This window comes from Notamacropus eugenii, chromosome 4 (assembly GCF_028372415.1).
Source record: "Notamacropus eugenii isolate mMacEug1 chromosome 4, mMacEug1.pri_v2, whole genome shotgun sequence".
NCBI lineage: Eukaryota > Metazoa > Chordata > Mammalia > Diprotodontia > Macropodidae > Notamacropus > Notamacropus eugenii.
This window is the reverse complement of record NC_092875.1, coordinates 429,421,942-429,449,672: the sequence shown is the minus strand read 5'-3', so window position 1 is coordinate 429,449,672 and position 27,731 is coordinate 429,421,942. Positions and strand designations below refer to the sequence as shown.

Sequence of the window (27,731 nt, the reverse complement as noted above, 5' to 3'; positions counted from 1 at the left end):
CATGGGAGTACAGGTTTAAGAGTTGTAGGCAAATCCTGACAGTTCTATTCTAAATCACTCAATCTTAGAAGTCCACTGATGGACTTCTCAGTTTATTAGTCTCTGAAGACTATCTCCTTTGAAGGAATTTGAGTAAGGCTGAACAGATTAAGGGGCAGGGGGCAGAGAAGGTTACATTTTAAAAACGGTGATTTTAAGTGTGTTCTTTAAATACCAAAGCTTATTCAAACACTCATCACATCATCGTGGTAAGCTATACATAAGGACTTGCGAGTGATTTAGAACTCAGTGCATATTTTGCTACAAAAACAACATCATCCATGGGGGCTAGGTTCCCAGGCTGCCCTACAAAAGTCTATTAAAGTCATAATATCCCTGAAATAAAGATTAATAGCATTGTTTCAGTTACATCGGACTAGTATGTACAGAGTTATCTGTTTCCCACAGATACATCTTGGTGTACAATTTAGGAGATTAATACAGTTATCCCTTCCACATGGCAGGGGTTAGAGCGCCACGCCCCCACAATCCGAAAAAAAACCACGTAAAATTTTTTGGCCCTCCCTTCATACCAGAGAAGAAATATGAATTTTTTTTTATTTTATGGGGTGTTTACAGTACCTCATTGTAAAATCTGGGTTAAGTATCTGGTCATAGGCTCTGTGTTGTCTGCTAGCCTTCATCTGTCATCAGTGGCTTCCATAAAACTCCCCCCAAAATTCCCATTTAGTTTCTTTTGCTGACCTGCTATATGTTGAAACTGCATTGGGGAAAGTCACAACGTAGAGGGGATAACCGGACTAGGAACTCCTTAGCTATGAAGATGGGTAACACTCTTAATAGGCAACACTCTTAAAAGAATATTCTTCAGAGGTTTATAGAGATGGACAGATTTGTCAAACATTCCCTCATTTTCTAGAAGAGAAATCTACAGACCCAAAGAAAAGTGACTAGTCTTAGGATTAAACAGCTGACTAGTGGAACAGTTAGAACTCTCATAACTACCACCCTAGTTACCAGATAAAATTGTTTCTTTACTGTCAATCTGACCCCAGATTTTACAGGTGGGAACTTGTCCAAAGAAAGAGCATTTAGATCCTTTTCCTAACCCAAAACCAGTATTATTTCTACTCCTCCACATTGCAGAGGCCCTTCCAGGTTAATCTTTTCTCAGCTAAAGCTGGCAAACTTCATTTTGCTAGCTAGATGCGAACTATATTATAGATGGAAGATACAAAGTTAGTTTGTTTGGGGTTTTCCTTTTAACCTTATTAGGATTATATTCCACCTCCTGCCTTCAGCCAGACCTAAAGGCTTGGGCTGAAAGCTTCCAAATATTATGATGCTGCCAGAATGTGGTCCAGCTGCCCACACATATTTCCCCCTGACATGGATATGGGCAGGTATGACAAACTGTATTTTACTGACGACGAAACCGATATACACAGGATAGATGACCGAGAAAGAGAACTGACTTCAGACCCCAGTCCCCAGCATTTTTTAGCTACCTTCAGGCAAATAGGAATGATTTATCCTTGTTTTTACTGTTAGCTTCTATGCTAAAAATGTAAAAATAGATTTATTCCCAAAAAGTTACAGGTAATCCATATTTTATCAACTGAATCAGATTTTTTTTCTTGTCCAAGGAGCTCAAGGTTTAAAGGAATCTAAAGACCAATTGTTTGGAAACCAAGTATTTTTTGATTTGTGGTTAATTGCAACCTATTTAATCTGCTTCAGAAGCTTGGAATTTCTGTGCAAAATATTTGGCAGCAAGGTAGACCAGAATTTCTAAGGGAAGGATGTGAATACTCAAATGTATAATTAAAAGGTAGCAATCATGAAGTAAGCTGAAGGATGTCTGTTGTCCCCTTAGCCCTTTCTATAACTAAATCATAGGACTTTGAGCTGGACAGAACATTAAGGAACATCTAGTCTAATTCATTTTATGGATACGGACACCGAGGGGGACTGTGAGAGTTAAATTACTTTCCTAAGGTTACAGAGAGAGTAAATACCAGAACCAGAATTCAAACCCAGGCAAGACCCCTGACCTTCCAAATCCTTTTCATCAATACCCTTGTAAATTATGTGCATTGTTTATATTACTGATCAGATAGGCAAATCACAATACTTCTGTGGGGTCTGTACAGTTCCCTTCAGAATCTTAAAAGGAAGTCAAGGCTTTGGGGGCAGGACAGTTAAAGGATATATATCCAGGATATATCACCAGATATATATGAAGTATTCCTTAAGACAGCAATGGCATTTAGCTTACAGCAGCGGAGCTAAGATGGAAGGAAACTCACATTCATCCAACCCAAGTACAATGTGCTCTATTGCATCCTTTAGCCCTCTGCCCACAGCCAGTCACTGGAAGATGGGCCAAAAATGGGAGAAGGGAAAAAAATGTTTCTTGTATTTGGGTAGCACAGGCTGTGTTGGACAGGGAAGGGATTATTAAGAGATTCCTGTGGGCTCAGAGATGTGGGTTTCTTATCTTCACAGATGCTCATTCATCTCTGGTGAGTGAGGGCAGATTCTGACTCAACCCCAGCACTGCCTCCAGAGCTCCTGGAACAGAAAGGAAAAGGCAAGTCTCCCAGCAGGACCCTCCCTAGGACTGTCTCCCAGAACATGAGGCTTAACCATGTGCTGCCCCAACAGGCCCAAATACAGACAACAAATCACTGGGAAATTTTCATCTCTTTTTTTTTTTAATGAAAATAGTGGAGAAATATGTTTATGAAAGGATTTGTTTGGGAGTGGTGGTTGTTTTTTTTAATGTTCTAGGATTGTGAGTGGTTAAAGAAACCGAATGAGTCTAGCCAGGAAAAAGATATGCCTGTTTAATGAACAGACAGCCTAGGCACATACCTGTGGTTTCAACGGAGCTTAGAAGACCCAAAGTCCCTTCCAGGTCTAAATCTATGACTCCATAATCCTTCAAGGGGAAGAATAAAAACTACCTAACTTTTCTCTCCCCTCCTACCATGAATACTGAAATTCCACCTGTATACTTTCATACCTCTTAGCTGCATTATCGATTAACCCTTACTTTAAAAGCTTCTCTCCAGGAAAGAGGAGCATTAGATATGCTATTAGTAACATCTTAGCATGAATTAAGTTATCAGCTTGCTTTAGGGCAGGGGTTCTTAATCTGAGGACTATGAACTTAAAACAAATTTTGCTTTATAACTTCTTCAATTTAATTGATTTCCTTTGAAATCCTAGGTATTTTGTGCATTTAAAAGCATTATTCTGTATAAATTTTAGACTGCCAACAAGATCATAAACAGAATATATTACACCAATAATATGCCAGAACGTCCATGACACACAAAACGGTTAGATTTGCTATCAAGAAAGCAGCATCCCTGTGCAAACTGAACTGGGAATAGGACAGTTTTCAGCTGATGGATAAGACTGAGTAGGAACAGTTCCAGAACATGATGGGAATAAGAGAAATTGATCAAAGAAAATGCAGATGGATGGGTAGATGGTATAGGAGGGAGGGGAGAAGCATAACATATACATTTACTCCACATTTGTTCAACTGGACTGAACAAGGATGCCAGTTGTTGAAGATGCAAAAAAAGAGAAGAATATCTTCTCTGGAGAAGAGGATCACTGAAAAGGGAGGGAGGAAGATGCCAAATATAAACTTTACAGCTTTGCCCACCAGCCAGTCCTGCTTATGCAATTCAGTAAGCATTTATGTAATGCCTACTCTGGGCAAAGCATTATACCCTGTGCTGGGGCAAAGAAGGAAAAAACTGAGGTTTCTGACATCAAGAAACCTGAATTCTACTCAAGGAACTCAACATACAGACAGAGAAGCAAATACAAAGTAAATACAATAAATGCACAGTAATCAGGGAGAAGCAAGCACTGGCTGGTGGTGTACAGGAAAGGAAAGGCCTCCAGGGCAAGGCAGCACCTGAGCTAAGACTTGAAAGAAGCAACAGATTCAGAGGCTGAAATGAGAAGGGAGCAGATCCAAGACACACATTTTTGCCACACATATGTATATACACATAAATAGAAATCTGAAGGTATATATTGAGTTTATTTAAAAGGTTACATATATGTAAAAATACACACATGCATATATAATATACATGCACATATATACTCACACATACATATTAGATATGTGGGTGTATGCATATTGAAATACTTAGTTTACCTTGTCTCAATTTATGGTTTCCCATTCTAAGAAATGTACTGTTTGCTGTGAAAGTATCCCTTGGAAATGAGCATCTGGGCCTTAGCTGCCTTATTGTAAAACAAGGATGGTAGGCTTAGAAAGCCTCTAAGTTCCCTTCCATCTCTACATGTGATTCTAAGTAAGTAGACTGGACACGAAGCATCTTGCTTAGAGATGCACAGATCACCTCTACCTATCCCTACTGCAAAGGTTCCCCATAAATCACGTTAATAATGGCTACTAGACGTTTAGTCTCTCACATCACCGGGATTACATCTTAGTTCAGCTTTGTAAGGTTGAGCCTAGCTCCTGATACATTTTATTGTTGTTCAGCAGCTTCAGTCCTGTCTGACTTTTTGTGACCCCATTTGGGATCTTCTTGCCAAAGATACTGGAATGGTTTGCCATTTCCTTCTCCAGCTCATTTTACAGATGAGGAAATGGAGGCAAGCAGGGTTAAGTGACTTGTCCAGAGTCACACAGTTAGCAAGTGCCTCAAGTCTGATTTGACCACAGGTCGTCCTGACTTCAGGCATGGCACTCCATCCATTGCATCACCTAGCTGCCCATCCGAATACACAGTAGGTGCTTAATAAATATTTATTCAATAAAGGAAGTACTTAATACATTTAGAAAGATCTCATGGGTTGATGCCCAATTCACGTGGAGGAAAGAACTGTAACCATTTTCTACAAGACAGGAATTTGCTGATTGCATAGGATTAAACAAATCCATCATGACGACTTTATTCCTGCCTACGATATTCCTTTCGATTACTGAGATATTAAATCACATCTGGCATCACTGGTAAAACTACTAATATTCCTTAATTTATATTTCTGTCATACCAAGCTATGGGCAGCAAGTGGGTATAAAAAAAACAGCTGAAGAAATGGAACTGGAGAGTTGAGGGAAGATATGAAAGACAACCAACAAGCATTGCAGTGGGCATCCAAAGAAAGGCAAAAAACTTTCAAGTAGCATACATTCTAATGGGGAAGATAACGAGTAAAAGAGATACAGAATATATGGAAGGCAGTTTGAGAGAGGAGAGATCTAACAGAGGGGTTCTTAATCTGGGGTCCAGTGTATAGACTTCAGGAAGTCTATGAAACTTGAAGGAGAAAAAAAAAGTTAACATCTTCATTTTCTCATCTTTGGTATTCTTTGTAATCTTATTTTATTTTATGCATTTATAAGCATAATACTGAGAAGGGGTCTATAGGCCTTACCATATTGTCAAAGGATCCATAATATACACAAAAATTAAGAACCCGTATGCCAGCATAGCAGCTGAGCGAACCTGGAAAGGTCTGACACAAGACAGTGGCTTTAGTGCTGAGCTGTGAAGGAAGCCAGGGCTTCTAAGAGACAGAGGTGAGGAGATATGTATCACGGATCAGACAAAGTTCTAAGTGAGAATTAGGAAGGCAATATGAAATGAATAGTCAGAAGCCAGCCAGCCAGACAAGATAAAGACAGGTAGAAGGCAAACAAAAAGTGATCAAAGATCTAGTAGGCAAGCAGTTAGGGAGCTAAAGGAGCAGGGGTGAGTAGAGAAAGGAAAGCCGTAAGGCACCAGCATTGATGTACTGTTAGTAGACCTGTGGATAGTTCAACCACTCAGAAAAGCAGTTTGGAATTACACACCAAAAGGTTACCAAACAATGAATGCCTTTTGACCCAGCAAGACCACTTCTAAGCCTACACCCAAAAGAGCGCAATGAAAGAGGAAAAGGTCCTTTATGTACAAAAATATTTATAGCAGCTCTTTTTGTGGTAGCAAAAAACTGGAAGTTGTCCAGACATTGAGGAATAATTGAATGGGTTGTGGTGTGTGAATATGGAGGACTATTGTGCTGTAAGAAATGAGGAAATAGATGATTTCACAAAGACATGGAAGACTTGTATGAATTGATGCAGAGTGAAGTAAGCAAAGGCAGAACAATTAATGCTATAACATTGTTATCAAAACAAACAATTTTGAGGACCTTTATAAACTGAAAAAGAACGAAATGAACCAGGAGAATAATTTATAAAATGACAACACTATAAAATATACAACTTTAAAAGGTTGATCAAAACAAAGACCATTCATAATTCCAGATGACAGATGATGAAACATGATGGATTTAAGATGAATGCTGAGACATGTTAATACATGTGTATATACTATATATGTGCATATGTGTCTGTCTGTGTGTGTGTATATATATATGCACATGTTGCTGAATAGCTTCAGTCATGTCTGACTCTCTGAGACCCCTTATGGGGTCTTCCTGGCAAAGATACTGGAAATGGTTTGGTATCTCCTTCTCCAACTCACTTTACAGATAAGGAAGTTAGGCAAATAGGCTTAAGTGACTTAACTGGGGTTTTACAGCTTTTACCCATCTGAGGCCAACTTTGAACTCCTGACTTCAGGCCCAAAGCTCTATCCATAAGCCACCTAGATGCCACTATACACATATAAAGTATATGGACATATGCATGTTTGCATACATAGCCACTGAGGGAATGTTTTGCTCTATTATGCATATTTGTTGCAAGGATATTTTCCAGTAGGGTGGGAAGTGGGAGGGAGAGAATATAGACTTCTGTTAATATTTTTTTGTAAATACTGAGTGGGGCGGGTACTACAGATGGAAAATGTTGAATGTACTTTCAGAGGAGGTCTCTATACTATTAGTTTTAATTAACTGTTTTACTTTATTACAAGAGATTTTTCATAAAATGGGAGCAATCTGTAAACATCTGTAATGTAAAAACAAAACACATTAATAAAACTTAAAGGAAAAAGGGAGGAGGAAGAGGGGGAAGAGGAGAGAAGAAAAGAGAGGAGAAGGCACCAGTAATAAGATTTTGATAACTAACACAACCTTCTACCCCATCCAAAGGTTTACATATATTTTCTGTGGAGACAGAATTCAATTCTTTAGAGAAACATCAGTTTACAGGTAGGGCAGAAGAGCCATAGAACCCTAGAGATAAGCGACTGTCCCTGACTTAAGGAGGGAATTAGAGCAGGGAAAGAAAACCTTTCCCAATTTTCTGACCATGTTAGCCTCTTCTCATCAGAACTGTAAGTAGCAACAGGACAATTAGGGCTTTTTTTGGAGGGGAAGAGGAGGGTCTCTTCCCAACATAGTAGGGGAAAACCTATTTCCTCCCTGTGACAACTGACCATTCCAGGGCTAGGAAGCTAACAGAGGAACACTGTAATGGGGAGATATGACCACCACCCCCTTTCCTCACCTAGCCATAGGCTAGTGTTCTCCAGCCCCTCACTGAAGGCCTACCTTCTCCTAATGCCCTGCTGATACAACCATACCTATGTTGGTGAAGCACCTGGCCTGGAGAAGTAGGATGAGAGGGATGGCCAAGGTGAGGGTCAGAGAGGGTAAGCACCAGAACTGGAGGGCCCCTCACAAACTGGATTTGTCCCAACTGCCAGAATTCCCAATTATGGCTCTGCCTTTCACCTATCAGTCTTAGATAAGTGCAAAAAAGGGATATAAATATATGTCGAATTTATCTTCCTACACTGCATCCTTTTTGGAAGTAGACAAATTATCAATGAGCAGGGCAGGCGAGTAACAGACAGGCTAATCAGTTTGAATTTGATTCCTGGAGAAATTCTTAAAGGTCTTATTAAAGGAATGTTTTAAGAGTATTTAGAAAGGTAAGAGGTGACCAATAAAACCAGAGTGGGTTTAGAAGAAGTCATGCCTGACTAATCTCATTTTTTAAAAAGGTTACTAAATTAGTAAATCAGGGGAAGGCTGAAGACAATATACTTGGATTTCAACATTTGCCAGTCTCTAATGCCTTCCCTGCAGAGAAGATAGAGAGATGTGATCTAGATGATGGTATAACCACATGAATTTGGAACTGACTGCATGATTATACCAAGCAGTCATTAATGGTTCCATGTCAGCTCAAAAGGACATCCCTTGTGATATGCCCCAAGGACCTATCTAGGCCCTGTACTACTCAATACTTATCCTTGATTTTGTTTTGTGCCATATATATCTCCACATCATATACTCATTATGTGTTGTGTTATAGATAAATAAGTACCTATAATAAATGTATATACTGCAGATACATATTGTATGTACACTATTTACACATTGTCTCCCTCATTAGAACGTAAGCTCCTTGAAAGCAGAGACTGTTTCACTTTTGTTCTTGTATCTCTAGCACTTGGCACAGTGCCTAACACATAGTAGGTACTTAACAAATGCTCACTGAGTGATTTTCCGTCACAAATAAGTTACAATGTAGCCTTTCATCTGGCAACCACTTTAAGAAACAAGACAAGCGCACGGAGCTCTGGGCATAAAGGAAATCAGGAAATATTTCTAAAATAATAATAAATATTCCCCAAATAATTCTTAAAATAAATGAAATATTTCTAAAATAATATAAACTTCACAACCGGAAATCTCCCACATTTGTTTGCTATATACTTTCCCCTCTGTGGTTGAATTTCCATTTCCTCTGTGTGTTTTCCTCTTTGTATCTCATCTTCCCTTCACGTTGAATTTATACTACTTTGAAAGCTATACTGAGCTCTTTCTCAAAGCTTTTTCCAGGTTCACCCTCCCACCTTCAAATACTAGGAGAAAGCTTTGGGGGCAAACTTTGACTATATTTGACTATTTGTAGGCTGTCATAGACTTATAGAACCCTCTTAAAGATGTTCTGGCCTAACACTCTTAATTTACAGATGAGGAAACTGAGGCCCAGGGAGTTTAAGTGACTTGACCAAGGCCCCAGAGTGGCAAAGCCTGGACTCAAACCAAACCCAGAGCTTCTCATGGCAGGTCCACTGCTCTCCTAAGTTTCACTATTATTTGTAAATTTAGAGACATACTTAATAATTAATTGACTGTCTATATGCTACCCCTCTGATTTCACCACAGAATAGGAGTTTGAATAATGTCATAATTGAATTGCCATGGACATCATTCATCATCTATATGGTGGAATACTTTCTCCCAATAGAGCTCTCAACATGAAATTTCATTCTTCTCTTTTTTTTCCATTTCGTTTGTTAGGAAAGTTGATAAAGTTATTTCCTAAGCAGTGTTCTTAAGGGGGAAAGGGAGAAGGATAAATGGGCAGGAAGATCTTGTACAGGATCTTTTAAGAGCACCACATCTTTCATATCTTAGATTTGTGAATGCTGCAAGCAAACCCTTTGTGATTCCGTGGTGGGGATACCGACTAAATAAACTGTTTAGAGGTTTGGGACCAAGATGTGTCCACGAAGAAGATGGTAATCTCGTGTAGAATCATAAACAAAGTTCCTGCCCAGGACCTAATCCAGCTTTGCACTATTTCAGATATCTCAATCTACCCCCGCAGCGGGCAGGCAGCTATCGTGAAAGGGAGGCCCCAGCTACTGAAAGCACACGAGGGAGGGCAGGTACCAGGCTTACCTGGACCACTCCATGGTCCACCTTGCCATCACCCTCCCTAAAATTAGACCCACACAACTGCTCGGAATCCACTACATTGCAACAGAGAAACCCAACGCAAGCAAACGCAGAGACACATTCCTTAAGCCAGAAATCAGAATTAAATAAAAAGAATAAACTTTATCCGTTTGAGTCTAAGGAAAGCAGTTGGGAATTTCTCTGATGCTGCAGAGACAGCGGCGGAATTCCACTCCCCACCCACCCCCGGCCCCCATTTACGGATTTAGTCCCAGAAGCTCTGAACCAAGGTCCCAAAGGCTTCGCCAACATCAAGGACCCTGCTCTTCACTGGGAGGGATGGGCATATTCCTAGATTCCTACCTCCTGCTTTGAAGTGGCGTTCCAGTTTTCCCCGGCACGCCGAGGGATCCTCCACCTTCCTGGGAATTCCTACGGGCTGCAGCGGCCTCGCTGCTAATCCGCCGCAGGGAGCTTAGCGATCCTGGGCGCCTGGTAAGGAGTTTAATCACCTGCTGGCATCGGGCTGCACGGAGGGAGAGCTAGTCCCGCTCCCGCGGCCTGGGCTGGCTGGCTGGCTTTCCTACCGCCCTGGTGACAGTCCCCCGGAGCCCGGTCCCTTCCGACAGCCCTATGGAAGCTCGGCTTTTGACTGCGGGGAGTTCCCCGAACCCTGAGCCCAAGGAGAATCCCCACCTCCTCCTCCCGCCCTGAGTGGAGGTTCTGCAGAGCCTGCGGGGTAATCCTAAGGCGCCTCTCACACCCGCCCCGCTCCCCTGTCAAAACTCCAGCGCTCCAGATGCCCCCAGCTCCGGACAGCGACAGCGGAGGGGACAGTCTGCGGGAGTTTTAGGTTTCGGATTCAGACACCTTTGTTTACATCAGCTGGGGGAGGCCGGAGTTGGGGGGGGGGGGAGCCGATAACTGAAGGAAACCCCCCAGCCCCCGGTCCCTAGGCAGGGGGATCCCTCACGTGGTCCAGCCAGCCCCACAAGCCCCACCTCCCTCCATCAGTTTGTTTCAGGATCACTCAGTTGCACAATCACCCTGGGCACAGTTCTGCTCCAAAGAAACACTGATTGCACGCGGGGCAGAAAGCCCGGAAGTTTTCCAGAAATCTCAACAGCCCGATTTTACTGCTGGGGTAGCCAAGCATGCCACAAGTGAGTTACGGGCTGCTGTGACGGCACAGCTCAAGCATTTCCTTTCTACCTTCTCAGGCAACATCCCCTTCCCTCCCTTTCTTCAGCTAGGTTCAATCAACAAGTTCTTCCCGGGAGAGCAGAAGGGGCTTCTGCCATGCGGCTAGCTCTCCAGCTGTGGAAGGCGGAGGAAGCTGGACCCAGGCGGCTCACTTGTTTAGATCACACCCATGGAGGCCTTCCTGTCCTAAATGAATGGCAATGCAAACAAGACAGGAAGAGAGCGTTTGTGTTTTCATAAAGGGGGAGGGAAGGAATCCCACGTTTTATTTCATAAAGTTATTTACCCACCTCAAACTCTAATTTGCTTTTTTTTACTTCCACTTTTTTTTTTTTTGCTAAAGAGCAAAAATGTTGCTCCTGCAAACTGAAATAGTTGCAGATATTGTACCTAAAACACATTTCCACCCAGTTTTTTGTAACAGATCCAGTCTGGAGTCCCCAAGACTGTAACTGTGTCAGATTCCCCTGCCGTGGAAAGACCTAGCTTCAGGTATCCAAGGGTTTACATTTTAGGAAACTGAGGCCCAGAGAGATAGTAGTGACTTGCCCAAGGTCACTGACTAGTCAGTGAGAGAGTTAGGATTTTAATCCAGGTCCTCTGGCTCCAAATCCAATATGGAATCCCTGGCCAATTAGCCTAAAGATAGCGCTCTTGTTCACTGGCATCCTGAAGCCTCCAAGAGCAAATTAGCTTTACAAGAATGGCAGACCTGGAAGGATTCAAAACATTTATGAAGAATAGGAGAAGAAAAAGGTTTCAGTTCCCAGTGCCATTGCCAGCCAGTGGAAATAGGCTCACTGCAAAAGGGGAGGGGCCTCGCTCTCTGAGCAAGGGTAGGAGAGCCTGCCCCTTTGGAAAACTGTCCCACAAACTCCAGGGTGAGTAATCCTCATCATTATCTGCCCTGGAATTAACTTGGTTGCTGCAGGATAGCTAGTGGGCCTGCCACATAATAGGCATTATACAAAATATTTATACCCTCTTCCCTCTCCCTCCCACAAGCCCCACCCCTATGTTGCAGTACTTGGGTCTATGGAAGAGTGACCTGGTGATAGCTGTAAAGAAAAACCAAAAGTGAAATTAAAAAAAAAAAACCTTTAGAGAGAAGGCCCTGGCCCACCATTGACTGGCCTTTTACTTATATGCCATAAGCCAAGCTGAGCAGAGATCTTAATGATAAAATTTCACATTACCATATGCTTGAAAGTTCACAAAGAACATTACATGGTTATCCCATCTGATCTTACCAACAAGTCTGTAAGGTGGGTTCTATCACTACCCATTTTATGAATGGAACACTGAGCCTCAGAGCGGTGAACTGAGTTGCTGGTTATTACATGGCTAGTTATCTCTGGCAAGATTCCAACTCTATTTACTATGCAGCCTCTCTGGCCCAATTGTAGAGTAAGAAAACAATTCTTTTAACTATATGCCTACAGGTCCAGTTCAAAATAAGCATCCTAGCAGAATGGCAAGTCCTATTGAGCCCCTGCTGTGAGGAGACAGATCTTAAAGCAGATATTCAAAGGCTTTGTGCAGTAGTTCAGTTCCTGAAGAGAAACACAGAAATCAAATGTTTATAAATTGAATGCTTTTTCTGCTAGCTTCCATTATGACATGATTTCTGACTTCTCTTCCCTGTTGTCTATTCCTCCTAATACTTTGACTGATAAGTCCCTCCCTTCTCTTTTTCTGTAGCTCAGGCTGTCTTTGATCTTATGGCCACCACATTCTAAAGTCAACCTCTGCATCCTATGAGGATCTGTGGCTCTGTCCCAATCCCAGATCCTCGGGTCAGATCTTTTGACATTGGATTCTCTTCTTGAAAGCCTGGGGACACCAATTAATCAATTAACGAACATTTACTAAACACCTTCTATGCAATAATATTCTAGTACATTTATAAACCACAAGACATGTTCGTCCTTGTATAGTGAAATGTTTTTATTTCTTGATGATTATGTCTGCAATAGAAAAGAAATAAAATTAATCACCTATCATGTGGCGGCCACTGTGTTAAATGGTAGAGTTTAGACAGTTCCTGCCCTGGAGGAATTTGTTTTCTATCTGGGGACATAATAATGCACATATGTACATATATATATATACAATATCTTATTTGGAGAAGAGGCATCACAGGCATCTGGGACACATCAGGAAAGGATTCATGTAGAAAGTGGTACTTCAGTGAACTAGTCCAATCATTCTGGAGAGCAATTTGGAACTACGCCCAAAGAGCTAGACAACTGTGCATACTCTTTAACCCAGAAATACCACTACTAGGTCTGTAGTCCAAAGAAATGGAAGAAAAAGAAAAGGAACAACATGTACCAAAATGTTTATAGCAGCTCTTTTGGTGGTGGCAAAGAATTAGAAATCAAGGGGTTGCTCATCAATAGGGAAACAGCTGAATTTGCCATATAATTGTGATGTAGTATAATTGTGCAATAAGAAATAGCAAAGGGGGTGGTTTCAGAAAAACATGGCAGGATCTATAGGAACTGATGGAAAGTGAAGTAAGGACTGGGAGATCATTGTATACAATACCAGTAATGTCGTATGATCAACTGTGAAAGGCCTGACTACTCTGATCAATATAATAATCCAAGACAATTCTAAAAACTCATGATGAAAAAATGCTATCCACCTCTAGAAAGAGAACTGATGGACTCTGAGTGCAAAGTAAAATATAATTTTCTCGCTTTTTTAATTTTTCTTGCATTTTTTTGAAATATGGCTAATATGGAAATGTGTTTTGCAGGATATTATATATATAACTAATATCATATTGCTTGCCTTCTCAGTCATTGGGGGAGAGGAAGGGAAGGAAGGACAGAATTTGAAACTTAAAACAAAAAAAAGAATGTTAAAAATAGATGATATAGTTTTGAAAAAGGAAAGAAAGTGATACACCTATTGCCTAGCTTTGAATTTCAACAAGACATTTGAATCCATATGACATTCTCATCAGCAAGCTGGAAAGATACGGTCTGGACAATATTTCCATCCTAAGGAGCTTGACTTACAACAGACTGCAGAAGTAATTAGCAGTTCAGTCAAAGGAGGGAAATGAATATTCTTAAAATGATGCCAAGCAGGAGTTAATCCTGAGTCTAAGTATATTTAATATGTTGCATCAATAACTTTATAATACAATTGAAAGTACTGTTATTCTCATTGAAAGTCTGTAAACACCACAAAAAGAGTGAGTTGTTAAGAGAAAAGAATGGAGTGAAAGCATTTTCTACCAACCAAAGAAATGGTTTCACAGCAACAGGATGAAGTGCAATGGGAGGGAGGGCAGCTGCAACTGCATACATACTTTGAAATGACAAGTAAACTACACAGACACAAGACAGATCTGGTGAGACCTACAACAGAAAAAGACCTGGAGATCATAGTAGACCATGAATTAACTACAGGTCAGCACGCTATGCTGATAGTAAAAAGCTAACATGATGCAAGGGTGAATTAGCATTAGAAGGAAGATGACATGAAAAGGAAGTCATTCCCCCCACGGAACTTGGCAGTAATCAGACTCTTATTAAAATGTTATGTCCAGTTTAAGGCCCTATATCTTATGAGGGATGTAGAGACACTGGAAAGGCTCCAAGGAAGAACCAAAATGATTAAGGAGAAGAAAAATAGAACCTATAAGAAAAGGTTAAAGGACTGGAGGTTGTTTAGTCTAGAGGAGAAAATGACTTCAAGCAACTTAACAGTCTTCAAGTGCTTGAAAGGTTATTATAAGGAGGACACTGAGCAGATGTCTTTATCTCCATAGGGCATAAAACAGGAAATAGACTACAAAAAATGCAACAGGAGAGATTTCAATCAGATATAAAGAAGAACTTCCTTATAAGGTGATGTCTGAGAATTGCTTAAGATTCAATCTTAGTAAATAGCAGTGTCCAGTCTCTGCCTTAGGATTCCACCACCTCCACAGGTATTGGCTATGTTTTGTTAGGGAGCCAGACTAGAGAACTCCTTGAATTTTCTTCTGTTATTCAGTCCAAATGAGGTAAGATATATAAAGTGCTTTACACATCTTAAAGCTCTATATAAATGATATTTACTGTTACTCTGCCCAATGATTCTCAGACTTGGAATCACAACCATGATGGTTCAAAAGTTTTATTGACGATTGTATGTTCATTATAAACATGTGCTTACTGTATATCTCATTAGATCCTTTCCTCTATTTTATGTGGGTAATACATGGTAATGAATATTCAAATCAAAGACACTTGAAGAGTGGAGAATATTTAAGTTATTGATTTATATGATCCTATGTACCCTCACCAAGTGTCTAATACATTGCCTTGTGTGTGGAGCAGACATTAGCATTTCAAAAGTGCTGTATGATAGCTACTGTGGTAGATTCTGGGGATACAAAGACAAGGACAAAACAATCCCTGTCCTCAAGCAGTTTATATTCTATCAGGGAAAACAATATATAAGTATATGCAAAACGTATGCCAAGTAACTACAAAGAAATTTCAGTATTAGATGAAATTACAATTTATAAAATATCTTAAAGTATCAAAGGATTATAGATTTTGAGTCATAAGGGAATAAAGCTCATCTAGACCAGCATTTCTTAAACTGTGGGTCTTGACTGATGGGGTTGAGACCCACAGTTTAAGCACTGAAAGAGTCATGAGTGGAAAAAGTCTAAGAAGCCGTGAGTGTAGTCTAAACCCCTCATCTGATAGATGAGGAAACCTAAAGAGGTTAAATGACCTATAATCTGCTCAAGGTAACATAGGCATTAAGTGAGAGCAGCAGATTTTAAACTGGAGTCTTTTGCCTGGAAAGGCCACTAGTGCTCTTTCCACTGTACCACACTGTGTTTGAGCTCTCTGAGAGAAAGAAAGAACTTTTATAAAGAGCAAAGCATTCAAAGGTGAGTGTGTCACAAACCCTAGGAAGAATACCCTATATAACATACCTCTCCTGGGGTAACTGGGGAGGGAATCCCTCTTCCATCTCACACCTTTGTACCTTGTACAGGCGATCTCATGTAGCTGGAATGTGGTCTCCCCCTGCCCCTCATAGCCCCTTCCCCATTCTTCAAGCCTATACCTCTCAGAAGCCTTTGTTTCCCTCAAAGATCATCTCAAATGGCATGCTTTCCCTAATCCTCAGAATAAGTGTTTTTGCCCTCCTCCAAGATGGCTTTTTGGAAATATTTGCAAATGTTGTATATTCCCCAGTAGAGCAGATAGCATCCCTCCTCCAAGACGGCTTTGTATCCCTAACACTTGGCACAGTGCCAGGCATACAGTGAGTGACTCATAGATGCTTGTTTAATTGGATTGAATTTCAGTATGGCAAGGTGCAGTGGAGCACTGGCATAGGTTTGGGGAGGAATTTATCACCCAAAACACAAGCTGGACAATCAGGCTGAATGTTTATACTCATGTCTTTTTTTTTTTAAGTTTGTGAGAAAATCTATGGGCACAATAGGGCAAAAACCATGGTTACCAAGATGAGAGCTGGGCTTATGGAAAGTTCACTAGGGAATAAGGCTCTAAAAATTAAGCCTTTTCTCCAACCCCTCATCCACATGAATTGCCCAGAGTCTCCTTTCTCCCTCCTTCAGGCAAATGATTTCCAATCATCATGGTGCTAAATCTATGGTCTTAATTCCATCTGTCTCTTTCTGGTTCCAGTCAATGATAAAGGCGTAGCAACTGGGTACATATATTTCCAATGTCAACAATTTTTAAATCATTGATAGGGCTCTTGTGTTATTGTGTATATATAGATATATATGTATGTGTGTGTATATAGATGACATATATATATATTTACCAATAACAGGATGCTCAGAAGTAAAACAGATATCAAATGGGTTACAACAAAATAATGAACGGTACACAAAAAGGAAAAACTTTTGGACTAAACAGCCGAAGAACAGATATCTTCTCACTACAACCATTTACTGAATCTATAAACAAAGAGATGTATAATTATACAAGTGTTTGCTAACAGATCCAAACCTTATGTAGTTATAAAAGGCTGAGCAGGAGAGGTGGGGAGGAGGAGGGGTGGGAAGAAAGGATAAGAACGGAAGTTCCCAGGAGAAGATGACACAGCCACATGCAAGGCCAGCAGAGTTACATAAATACAATAGCCATCTTAGCAGTGGCACCTAGCTAAGCACAAGGAAAAACCTCAGAATTCAGACACAGACCACAGATATTACCTCGAATAGTCCCCAAACAAAATAATGAAAACTTCTTAACAATAAGTGGGGAGCCAGTATGGGCAGAATGTTGACCACTGGCATTTAAGCCTAAATCAAACACCGTACCCACTTAGCAACTTCTCCTCCTTTGAGGTTCACTCTATCCAAATTTGTCACCCATTTCAGATTCTGGTGGCTGTTATGTGCCAACCCTGATGGCATTCACTCTCCTTTCTCAGTGAGTTTAGTGCCTGATTCACAGTCTGTCTCTGTCTCTGTCTCTCTGTGTGTCTCTCTCTCCCCCTCAATTTCTGACTTCAACATACAAATTGCTGTTCCTTCTGATACCCTTCAGGCAGCTAGATGGTACAGTAGATAGAGTGCCAGGCCTGAAGTCAAAAAGATTCATCTTCCTGAATTCAAATCTGACCTCAGATATTTACTAGGTAGGTGACCCTGGGCAAGTCATTTAACCTGGTTTGCTTCAGTTTCCTATACGTAAAATGAGCTGGAGAAGGAAATAGCAAACCACTCCAATATCTTTGCCAAGAAAACCCCAAATGGGTTCATGAAGAGTCGGACACAACTGAACAAAAACAGCAAATACCCTAACTTCCCAGTTCCTCAATCTACTCAACTCTAATGGCCTACTTTTCTCCTCCACCTCAGCCATACCCAGCAATGGTCATACGCTTGTTATATAGAAGTGTTCCACTTTCCTGTTCAAGAATGCCAAACTTCTGTTGTCTTAAAATAATCTTTTATCATTCCAACTCTCCCTATGCCTAAACCCATTCTTTGTCCTCACCATGACCTCCAATCCCTCTATCCCTTCACTGCTAAGCCAAGGACATTACCCTTGCTTTGGTTACACTCTCTTCCTTTCCTATGTCAACCCCTTTATGAACAAGTCTCCATTGCCCTCTGCTCTTGAATCTCCTGTTCCTTTATCTTACTATCAATCATGCTTTTTCCTAACCCTGGATTACTCTCTACTCTCCCCCTCCCTCATTGCTACCCACATGTTGAATAGAGCTAGAGGAAATCACACAACTAGACCAGCTGGGTCCACTACAAATTTATGTCACCTAATCTCAACCAGATTGTCACAACAATGAGGCATTCCTCTTACTCCTCCCTGATCAATTCTCTGTCTTCAACACAGCAGCTCTTCTAAACAATCTTTTCTCTTCTCAGATTTCTTGTAGCATCTCTTCCTTCTCCCTCAACCTCCCACCTTCTCAATTGAAGACCTTGCCTCATACTTTAAAGAAAAACTTGTGGCCATTCTCCAGATAACCTTCTTCTCCTCATCTCATATTCCCCTGACATGATCAACCATTATCTTCTTTTTCTCTAATCTCAGATAAGGTAGTGTCCTTTCACCTAGCCAAGACCAGCCAGTCTACATGAATCCTTGATGTTGTTACCTCCTGTCTTTTCTAGCTTGCCTTCCCCACCCTCAACATCACCCTTCTCTCTCTCTCTCTTTCTGTCTCTCTCTCTCTCTCTCTCTCATCTTCAGTCTCTCTCTCCAGCTATTGTTTTTTTCCCCTGCTGCCTACAAACATACCCAAACTTCTCCCACCCTTAAAAGACCTTCATTAGATCTGTTAGCTATTATTCTATATCTCTTTTTACTTTATTGGCTAAACTTAGAAAAAGCCACCTATACTCAATTCCTATATTTGATTTCCTCTCACTCTCTTCGAAACCCTCTACAGCCTGGCTTCCAATTTCATCATTCAGTTGAAACTGCTCTCTAAGGCTATCAGTGATCCTTTCTCAGGCCTCATGCTTCTTGACCTCTCTGCAGCACTTGGCACCATTAGGTAGTTTCTCCTTTCTGGGCTTGGTAACATTCCTCTCTTGGTTCTCCTATTAGTCCAACCACTCCTTCACAGTCTCCTTTGCTAGATTTTCATCTGTGTTATAACCGTGAGTGTCCCCTAAGGCTCTGAACTGGGCCCTCTACTTCTTTTTCCCTTCACTTGCACCTGATCTTATTGGTCCCTTGAGGTTCAATTATCACCTCTATGCTGATGACTCCTGGATTTATATATCTAGCCCTAGACTATTGACCTCCAGGCCTGAATCACCAATTGTCTATTACACATTTTGACCTGGATATTAAACTCAACATGTCTAAAATAGAACTCATTATCTTTCTCCCTAATGCTGTTCCCTTTTTTTCTTTTTGGAGGCAATCAGGATTAAGTGACTTGCCCAGGGTCCCACAGCTGGTCAGTGTCAGAGACTAGATTTAAAGTCAAGTCCTCCTGACTGGTGCTTTATCCACTGTGCCACCTAGCTGCCTCAATCCCATCCCTTTTCTAAACTTCTCCACTATGCCCCACTGGAACCCAGGTTCTAAACCACAGTGGAAACCTTGACTGCTCAATCTCACTCACCATACATATCTTTGCAACTGCCAAATCTTGTTTCTGTTTCCATACCTCTTACACATCCCCTTCTCTCCACTAATTCCACTCACCTGGCCCTACTTCAGGCTCCCATGATCTCTTTCCCAGTAGACTGCAAATAGCTTTGTAATTTGTTTCCTAGCCTCAAGTTTTTTCTCACTCCAATGTAACCTCTAGATGCCAAATTGACTTTCCTAGAGCACAGGTTTGATCAACTCATCCCATAACTCAAATTCCAGTGGTTTGATATTACTTCCCAGATCAAATACAAATGCCTTCAGGATTCGAAGTGCTGAAATTCCAAGTGATGGTGTGGGGCTAGAATGGCAGTCATTAGAATTAAGGAGTTGTGTGGTCAGGTTATTAAAAGAGACATCCCCATGAATGCTGAGGGGTGATGGTAAGCAAGAAAGTAGTCAGTGAAGTCACTGAGAAAGTTAGGAGGATGGTCTGGATGTAAGTGACGGTGACAAGGATGGAAAGAGAGGAATTTAAATGGATTGGATATACTTTAAAAATTAAATCTCCCTGAGGGATGATGGCAGAAAAATGGTTTAGGGATGCCCATGACTATAAAGTAAGAATGATCACATCCATGAGGAGTGGTGGCTGGACTGAAGAGGGTTTGACTAGACTTGAGGCTGGAACCTTTAAAGGGATTTTAAATATATTTTCTCTTCTCAGGGATTGGGGACCAAGGGTGAGGAAAAATGCATATAACGTCAGACTTTGGAATATGTTGGTTTGTGGAACTTTTTTTAAAAAAATCTTAAGGAGCAGTTCATCGGGAGAAATGCGATATGAAATGCAGATCACATAAAAACAAAAGATGTCAATAGACAAATTCTAAAACAACATATCTGTTCAATGAAAAATGTTCGAAGTCACTAAGCCTTGTACTGAGTGGCTGAATATCAGGAAGGAGGGTATTTGTGGTAAATTACAGAAGGACTCAGAAATACAATACTGACAATGCCTTTCTCTTTGGTAATGATCACTTACTTTTATCTAGAGGCAGCTAAATGACTCAGTGGATGGAGTGCTGGGCTTGGAATCAGAAAAACCTAAATTCAAATCTGGCCTCATACGCTTACTAGTTTTGTGACTCTGGGCAAGTCACTTAACCTCTGTTTCCTTAATCCACTGGAGAGGGAAATGGCAAACCACTCCAGTATCTTTGCCAAGAAAACTCCCTAGAAAGTACTGGCAAACTATGGTGCATGGGGTCATGAAGAGATGGATGTGGCTGAATAACTGAACAACAAGTGCCTTAAGGTATATACAAAGCACTTTCCTTACAACTCTATGAGGGACACACCTCAAATATTATTAGTTCCATATTAAAGAAGAGAGGACTGAGGTTTTCAAAGCTTAAGTGACTTGCCCATAACTGCACATTTAATAGGTATTTGAGATGGGATTCTAATCTAGGTCTCCTGCTCCAAGCCCTACACACCCACAGGCTGCCTTTCAGAAAAACCTGGCAGTAATCTAGTAGCAACCAACAAGTAAGTTTATGTTGAGTGGGCACACTGCTGCTGGGTTACAGAATAAATGTGGGGCCCAAATGATTATGATCATGGACCAGTCAGAAGATGTTTATTAAATTATCTTTGCAATTTTGGAACTAATTCATCCCACGCAGAAGATTGCAGCGCTGTTCCCTACTTACCCTCTACCCACCATTTAACTCACCTGGGGTTCACCTGATGAGACTCAACTCCATTGAGAGCTGACAGAGTGAGGAATGCTCCATAAGAAACTTATCTTTGGAAGCTAAGAGTATTTCAGACCATTTATTTCACTATTTATCAGGTCCAACAATGTCAGTTGCAAAAGCTGCAAACCCCAAGGACAAGTCCATGCATTCCTGAATATGGCATAAATCACATTAACACAAACCAGAAGACCCAAAGGAAAAAAAAAGGCAATTCCTTCCATCTTCCATTAATCAGAATAGCCTGATTCCAACATCTGCTTCCATTTCCACCTTCTTGTTGTCAAAATATGAGGTGGATTAAGAAGCTCACAACTGAACTGGTCATCTCTGTGGGAGTGCAAAGGAGGAAGATGCCAAATATAGAGAAGGATTGTCCTTCATTAAGCTAATTAGAGGCACTCACCTGGTGGGACTCAGCCAACAATGGGTGGAAGTTAGAAGAAGGTGATCTAATTCCACTTTAGAATTAGATGCAGAAATGACTCCTCTTTCTTGGATTTTCAGCCACCAGACTGTTCACACTTCTATACAGAGGTAGTGCCTTAACCAAAATTACCACACAGCCAAACACTATTGGCTACTTTTCTCCACCATTCTGATTTTCCATTTCCCTCTAGCTCAACCACAAAACTTTGATGTGGATTTGAAGACCCTATGCAATTCTACTTTGCCCCTTTCTCTCAATTTACCCTACTTCATATTCTTCACTGGGTCTATGGATACATCTTCTTGTAGGTCATTGTTTCATTCTTCCTCTTACTTCTGAGGTTGGCCTCAAACATGTGGAAGGATATTCCCTTCTGATAGCTCACATTCTCGCCATTATTTGCCTCTATATAAAACAATTTCACCTCCTACCCAGCAAATTGTCAAAGGTGACAAAAGAAGGAAACAATCAATGCTGGAGGGGTTATGGAAAGACAGGCACAATAACAGACTCTTGATAGAGCTTTGAACTGGTTCAACCATTTTAGAAAGTAATTGTATCTAAAAGGTAACGATTCCCTAGGTGACCAGAAAACCAATTTAGCCAGAGAGCACGGGGAAGCTGGGAGGGATTGCTTGAGCCTGATGTCTCCCCAAACTCCCCAACACACACACACACACACACACACACACACACACACACACACACACACACACACACACACACACACACACACACACACACAAAATCAAGTTGTGGCTTTGTTGCTTTTTAGGGAAAAATCTAAGACTAATTCAAATTAGGGGAAAGAGGATAGAACTGATTGTTGTTTTATTTTTAAAGAGGACCGATGACGTCATAGGGCAACGTCCCGTCTCGCATGTGAATTGGATTTAAGTGAGGCAGATTTGCATAAATCATCAGCCTCACCCTCTCTTCTAGAGTCACCAAAGTCTAGTGGCAAGACAAAAGTCAGATCAATTGGTGATGGCCCAGACAGCAGCGGATGACCCTGCCAGCGTCTTTTGTGTCTGGCTAAGCTCCAAGTGAACCACAGGGTCTGCAATAGCCACCTTCATGGGGCAGTCTTCACATGCTTGGCGTAGACACCTCCCTAACTCCTAGATGGGTTGGAGGCCTGTGGGTTATGCTCATCCTGGTTTAGTGGCCGCTGCCCATGCTACAGCTTCTTGGAATCACAGGTGAGAGTTGGGGGACAAGTGAACAGCAGGAATGGATGGACAGCCCTGGAAAGGTCTCTGTAAGTCCTCACACTAGAGGTGCTAGTCCTTCCTGAATATTCCATATATTGGTCCTATATGGGCAGCAGGGGAGGTGTGAGAGTCAGGGAATGAAAAGGGGAGATGGTGTTGCTTTTTAAAAAGGAAGAAAACAAACAAAAGAACACTAATAAATCATTTAAAAATTAACAGAAGAGAAAGGATGTTAGAATGTGACACAGACAAGCAGGTCATGTTAGAACTACTGGTGTTAAATTTGAAGTATACGAAAAACTCCAAGCTATATGTAGTAGAGAGTTCCAGCTTCATATGCAGTCCTCTTTTTCAGGTGTGTGTGTGTATGTGTGTGTGTGCACGCATGTGTATGAAAAGTATGATCTTGTGTGCTGAAGTCTATCAAGTTCTTAATAAAAAGTTGTATCTTTAAATATCCATGTAGCTTATTATACTCCAATTAAAGAACTGCTGGCAAATGTTGTTGTTTATTTTTCATTCTCAAAGATGCCATGACTTGCCAGTGAATTGGATTTCAGTGAGGAAGGGCTGTGCAAAGTCACCAGACTCACTTTCTCCTGAGTCCAGTGGCCAGATATAGATTAAGGCAATTGGAGATGGCCCCCGGCACACATGACAAAGATGGTGAGAACCAGAGAACTCTCTTTTCTTGACCATGTGAATCAGTTGCCACCTTTGCCTCGTAGTTTGGACCTGCTTCATGTCCAGGTTGGGCTGCTTTGCCCCATCGTGGGCAGCCTGCTGGTCACCCATTTCTTGGGACTCAGCATACTGCCGATAAGCTTGATGCAAACATGTGGTTGGCTTAGCATAAGTCACCATGCCCAGCTCCCCTTCCCACTCTTAGTGCTCAGTCCCCCCCCACCCCTAACTCAGCATCACTCATTCAGTAATCCCCCAGCTGGACAGTCAGTGCCTGGCTGCTGAACAACATCACCCTTTCCCCCTTCCAGCTGCAGCAAGGCTGATTCTTTAACAAGCCCAGTGGCCAGCCTCTGCCGTTCCATGGGTCCATCCAGAAACATCTTTGCAAGGCCCTTTTTGGCAATGATTTAGAAGGGAAGTGCGGGGGAAGAATCCTGTGGGCCCCTGTATCCCAGAATGCAAATGCCGCTTCTTATATACAAATTTTACAAAAAGTCTGTAGCCTCCAATTGTCTCCTTTCAAGTAAATCCAGCTCCATCTTGAAGTGATTTGCATCGCTTGCTTCCCCCTCTCCAGTGTCCCTTCCATAATATTAGCCAGGCCCTCCCTCTTTGTTTCAGGCATGGATCCACTTATATCAGCTTCCATTGGTGTTGGCTGTGCTCTACTGCTGATGGCTACACGGTGTCCTCCTGTAGGCTTCTGAGAAGATGCCCTAAGGAAAGTACCCCCATCATCTACTTTGTTTTGCTATAGCCAGGGAACTGACTGCATATGTGTGTGTGCGTGCGTGCATGTGTGGACACATGCATTATTTTTTGTTCAGAATTTTTAAAATCTGCTATTGTCTTCAATTCCCCAATGACTTCCTCTGCCATGGTACAATGGCATTGGATAGGTCCCACATGCCACTGCTGTCCATGTGGATTCACTTACAAAGTCCCTGGTACATCTCCGCAGGCAGAATCCTACTTAGGAGACAGATTTGTTAGCCATTCTCCTTGTGACTCATCCATCTTCAGCTTTCACTAGCACCCCCTGGGTGCAGAGGTCTTTACTTCTGATGTAGCCAACTCAACAAGAAGACAATTGCTCTCAGACAACAGACTGTTTTGAAAACTATGTAAACTAAGAATCTACTTTAAGCTTCTGACACTTTGCACTTACTTAAGGAGTGCATGTAATTTGAATTTGTTTTTAACTTAGATCTATTTAACTGAAATGCAGAGGTGCTCTCAGATGCTGGCAGAGTTGCTTTCGATCACCCCCCTGAAGAAGTATGTTGTACTTTTTTAAAATTCCAAATTACTGAATGCTTAAAGCCTGGCAGTGACTGGAAGTGAAGGAAATGCCAGAGTTGGCTTTTAAATAACCCATTCATCAAAACAAGCATTTACTAAGTGCTTCTACACGCCAAATGCTGTGCTTGGGTTCCAAACACAAAAATTTTTTTTTTAAAGACCCCTCCCCACAAAGGAGCTAGGTGCCACAGTGGATAGAGTATTGGGTCTGGAGTCAGGAGAACTTGAGTTCAAATCTGGTCTCAGACACTTACTAGCTGTGTAACTCTGGTCAGGTCGTTTAACCCCAGTTGCCTCACCCCCCAAAACAAGACTTTCCCCTCAAGACACTATATTCTGTTGAGAAGTAAGCAACATGTACACAGAAAATTAAATACCAGAGTAATATGGAAATATGTTTGGCATGACTTCACACGTATAACTGACAAAGTGCTTATCTTCTTAAGAGGTAGGGGAAAGGTGGGAAGGAGGGAGAGAATTTAGAACTCAAAATTTTTAAAAATGAATGTTAAAATGTTTTACACATGATGGGAAAATATCTAATGAAATAAATAAAAATGTATTTCAAAAAAGAAAATTAAATGTAAAATATATAAAAAGTAATTTCTGGAGAGAAAGCATGAACAACTGAGGAGATTAGCATGGACTTCCGGTAGGAGATGGCCTTTGAACTAAGCTTTGAAGAAAGCCAGAGATTCTAAGCGTTTCAGGTGAGGAGGGAGTCCTTTTCAAGCCCAAGGCATGGAGGCAAGAAATAGGACAGCACACCCAGGGCTTGTTTGGTTAATGTCAAGTGTATAAAAGACAGCGATATACAATAAGCTTGGAAGATTCCTAATGGAGAACTAAAATGTTTAGGTGTATTATGTCCCCTAAAATATGATGAGATATACAACAATGGCATCATAAGGGCTCTATTTTCTGAAAATACAATCCCTGAGATGCAAGTACAGCTTTCCTGTGGAGAAAGCTTATGATACACATAGGGAGAGAAGAGATAATTGGGGTAGCCTCTCCTATAGGGCAGCTCTGGTCAAGGATCATGAGAAGGAGAGTCCTCTTCATTACGAGTAAGGTCTATCTCCCAGAGTAGGCCAAGACTCTAGGCTTTGGCCAATCCCACTCATCTCCAGTGGCACTTGTAAGATTCTTTCTGCTTGGACTTCTCTAGGATTCAGTAAAATGGTTGTTGCCTTCATCCTCTAAGAAGACCAAAATGATATCACTACGTTAGAGTCAAGTTACAATGCGTCCAACTGTGGCTGATCAGACCAATATGAACTTGGATTATTCTGCCTTGGATCAAGCATAAATAGATAGTAGCTAAAGAACTAAGTCATTCCTTCTGGCCTTGTGAAGTCTAGACCCACACAAGCCAAGTTGGTCTTGAGAATGCCTTCCCACAAAAGCTAACTGAAGACAACAATTCATTACAAATTAGAATTGGGCAAGTAGAAGGTAAGGACTCTATGAGGCATCAAGAATCAGTCGAACAAAATCTAAAGAATGAAAAAATGGAAGAAAACATAAAGTATCTCATTAGAAAAACAACTGACCTACAAAGTAGATCTAGGAGAGAAAATGTAAGAATTCTTGGTCTATCAGTAAGCCATGATGAAAACAGGTGCCTGAACAGTATCTTCCCAGAAATCATCAAGGAACAGTGCCCTGAGGTCCTAGATCCAGAGGGCAAAATGGTCATCAAAAGAATCCACTATCACTTCCCTAAAGAGATCCCCAACTGAAAACACCAGGCAATATTGTTGCCAAATTCCAGAATTACCAGGTCAAGGAGAAAGCTAGAAAGAAACTAAATATCATGGGACTCTAGTCAGGATCACACAGGACTTTGCAGATTCTACATGAAAGGATCAAAGGAATTGGAAGAGGATATTACATGAGGCAAAGGAGGTTGGACTACAACCTAGGATCAATTACCAAGCAAAACTGAGCATAACCTTTCAGGCAAGGAGAGAGACATTCAATGAAATAAGGGATTTTCAGATGTTCCTTATGAAAAGGCCGGAGCTCATTAGAAAATTTCATTTTCAAAAACAAGAGTCAAGAGAGGCATAAAAAGATAAACAGGAAGAGAAAAGAAAAAGAAAACTTGTTATTTAATATGGGCAAACTATTTACATCCCTATATAAACATTACCTCCTTCTAAATGAGAACCTGAAAAGGCCAAGGTCTCCCATCGCATCCTGGGCCATCTCCAGTCATCCTGATGCATTGATGAATATCTGGTCACTGGACCCAGATGGCTCAGGAGGAGAAAGTGAAGCTGGTGACCTTGCACAGCCCTCCCTCACTCAAAGCAAAGTCAAGTGCAAGTCATGTCATCATTTCTCTGATGTCATGGTCTTCTTCGAAAATGAAGGACGAACACAGACAGATTCTTTGACTAAGTTTCTGTGATTCCTCTGACAGCACTTGATGCTCTGGACCTATCAGAGTATTAGCTGCCTGGTTTCAACTTCAGGGAATAATATGCCCCTCCCAGAATAAACTCATCACTTCTAATCCCGTCACCATGCTGCTAACTCAAGCCTTAACGGATACCATCTCCCTTGGCTTCCTCTCCTAGCTGATTGGGAGCCTGGACAGCTGAAGTATCAAAATCTTCCCAATGTCTTCCTTGACGGAGGGAGAAATTAGACTTTGGCTTATTCCACTCTGCATCTGTTGCTTTGCTTGGTTTCAACAACATGGAACTATATACTCTCTGCTCTTCTCACCACTATCACCCCACTTTTCTGCTTCCTGTTGTGTGTTGTATTCTGTCATTAGTTTATAAGCTCCATAAAGGCAGGGATGGTCTTTACTTTTATTAATTGTATCCCCCGGCCAGCACTTAGCACAGTGTCTGTACACAGTTGTCCTTGTTCATTGTTTGGTAGTTTC

The 27,731-nt window shown here is 41.3% G+C and overlaps 1 protein-coding gene across 2 annotated transcripts in view; it reads right to left on the bottom strand.

Annotated features, from left to right (window-relative positions):
• PDZD2 (PDZ domain containing 2) overlaps nt 1–27,731 on the bottom strand; it is a 466,470-nt gene that overhangs the window by 282,910 nt on the left and 155,829 nt on the right. The window contains exon 1 of one of the 2 annotated variants that reach the window (XM_072605915.1): nt 10,018–11,818. The exons of the other annotated variant lie outside the window; for it this stretch is intronic. The gene's annotated coding sequence lies outside the window, so the exon portion shown is untranslated. Of the gene's footprint in view, nt 1–10,017; nt 11,819–27,731 lie in introns of those variants that run through there. 2 annotated transcript variants of the gene reach the window in all.